General features: G+C 34.8%; 1 long non-coding RNA gene across 1 annotated transcript; it reads left to right on the top strand.

The window, feature by feature from the left end:
• The first annotated feature begins 716 nt into the window (after window positions 1–716).
• LOC105841434 (uncharacterized) lies at window positions 717–2290 on the top strand. The gene is made up of 2 exons (XR_005244747.2): window positions 717–1168; window positions 1484–2290. It is a non-coding gene; the product is annotated as an uncharacterized LOC105841434 (long non-coding RNA).
• The last annotated feature ends 544 nt before the right edge of the window (window positions 2291–2834 follow it).

The following is a 2834-nucleotide window of genomic DNA, read 5'->3' as shown; positions in this document are numbered from 1 at the left end:
ATTAGTCGACAGAGTGCAACGTGGGCACTATCCAACTTCAGTGATGGTTTGGTGGGATATTAGCTATGAAGGAGTGACTCAGCCATACTTTTGTGAAAAAGGTATCAAAACATCGGCACAAGTGTATCAAGATACCATTCTTGAGAATGTAGTGAAGCCCCTTAACAAGACCATGTTCAATAATCAAGAATGGTCCTTCCAGCAAGACTCGGCGCCAGGACATAAAGCTCGGTCTACGCAGTCTTGGTTGGAAACGAACGTTTCGGACTTCATCAGAGCTGAAGACTGCCCGTCGTCTAGTCCCGATCTTAATTTGCTGAATTATGATTTATGGTCAGTTTTAGAGAGTACGGCTTGCTCTAAACGCCATGATAATTTGGAGTCCCTAAAACAATCCGTATGATTGGCAGTGAAAAATTTTCCCATGGAAGAGTGCGTGCTTCTATTGATAACTGGCCTCAACGTTTAAAGGACTGTATTGCAGCCAATGGAGACCACTTCGAATCAGCTTTTTATACTTTAAATTGTTTTATATTTATGTATTAAACTAACACACTGTAAAAGTAATCAATGTTATTTGCCATAGAATTTTTTTTGTTTTCCTTTGTAGCAGTATTTATGGCCAGACTAAGTATATACACAATAAGTATAATGTGTTCTATGGCTGATTCGTCATACATTTGGAATACAAATGACTTCACCTGTCATATTATGAACTGTTGCGTTTAACCGATGTTCGACATGAAACGCAGTAATTCAAAACAGCTATTCGATTCACTTTTGTTTAACAAACAAGTTTTAAATACTCGTATATTATATCTATATATTAATACGTGAAGCAAAAACTTTGTATCTCTTTTTACGAAAATTGCGCGGACGGAGGAATATGAAATTTTCCACACTTATAGAGAATATAGAGAAGAAGTGCACCATGCTAATATTTTTTTAAAATAATGCATAAAAGATACATTAAATCAATAAAGAAAACATTACACACACTACATACCATGTAGGGTAAGTCCGGGGTAGATGGCCATATGGGAGAGACGGCCTATCAAAATATTTCAAGGTATCGTTCACTAAATGTCACTGGTTAACGTTTAGTTTTCTGCGCGACATGCGTGAGGGCAACGGTGCGACAAAATATTTGGCGAAAAAAGAAGAAAAAGTAAGTAATTCCTTTGTTTTTTGTTTCGAATATTGTAAATATTTATTTGATGTTTTATGTCTTACACAATTTTGGTATCAGTTTCTTTAAATTATGGTGATATTTGTATTTGATGGAAAGTATACAAACAGTGCTACTTTAAAACCTCAAAATTGTTTGTTTCGTGTCATGGCTTGTTTTAATTTTTGTTGCGGCCGTCTCTCCCAGAAAAAAAGGAGAGATGGCCAAGTGCAGTCGGTGTATGATGGCCATGGTTCCATGTTACAGAAATGATGTTTTCTGCAAAGTATTAATGTGTTTTCTTATTTGTTTTAGAGCCCTATAATCGTGTTCACAAAATCATGCATTAAAAATGCCACGATGTCTAATGTTTCACACCCGAGTGCTCCGAAAGAGGCTTCGTTCAGTAAGAATCCAGATTACACCCCATCTCGAATTCTACAGGATATATCAACCAGTCCACAAAAACTGACTCAAGTGTGTAAATGAGCAAAGCAAGTTGGAACACTTTTTAATTCGAAAGAACACATCTAGAACTAGAAAAACTGCTGCAGAAAAAAGTATAAAAAAGAAAAAGTAATAAAATGTGTCAAAACAAAGAAGGAAAAAACAGACAATAGAAGGACTGTTCAATGTATAAAAAAAAAGGTATTCGAAAACTATCTGAGATTAGTGATATGATAATCCATTAAAAATATTGTCAGATAAAAATGAGAAAAGAAAGTGACACGAAAAGGACAACTGTCGTGGGTGTGGTAAAAATTACTAGGAAACACTTCTCATTGAAGAGTGGCTTCAATATACAGTGTCAGTATTGAGTTCACGAACACTATACTGAATTTGAAACGACGTGCTCCGGATGTGACGAAGAGGGGAAAACAATACTTAAAAGTAGAAAATGAGAACAAAAGGCAATTATAAGTCTAGAATTAAGCTATGGTCATTTTACCTCTAATACTATGGCCATCACACCCGGACACCTTGGGAGAGATGGCCAATTGTGATTTAAGAAAAACTTCAATTTATAAGGTGATCTCATTAGAAATTGTTACTTTTTGGTTTATAATATCATAGTCGATTCTTCAAAGTTTAATGAAAAATAAATATAATTAAAAAAACAAAGTATTTGATTTTTAACAGAGCTTAGAAAAAACTATGGCCAACTACCCCGGACTTACCCTATTTGACGCACACACGCAAGCATACTATTTATTGTCAAACTTTTGTTCTTGACGTCTGTTGTCAAATTGTGAATAGATTAAATATTGTTTGTCTTTGTTAATATATTTTTTAGTGTAGTCTTGGCGAAATTTGTGATTATAGAAGTATAAAATACAATCATAATAGTGTACAAACTTACAATTCCAATTAATTATAGTCGAATTTCGACTGCTGGGGACCTCTAGTATCAATTATTTCATGAAGTTATTGAGTTGCTTACAGCAGCTTAATTATTAACCTTTTTTAAAATTGTTTAATTGAAACCATGAAGTTTTTTTTATTATTACTTAGATGGTTGGACGATCTCACAGCCCACCTGATATTAAGTGGTTACTGGAGCCCATAGACATCTACAACGTAAATGCGCCACCCACCTTGAGATATAAGTTCTAAGGTCTCAGTATAGTTACAACGGCTGCCCTACCCTTCAAAACCGAAACGCATT

Source organism: Bombyx mori, chromosome 5 (genome assembly GCF_030269925.1).
Source record: "Bombyx mori chromosome 5, ASM3026992v2".
Lineage (NCBI taxonomy): Eukaryota > Metazoa > Arthropoda > Insecta > Lepidoptera > Bombycidae > Bombyx > Bombyx mori.
Note: the sequence above shows the minus strand (reverse complement) of the source record. Positions and strands in the feature narration are given on the sequence as shown.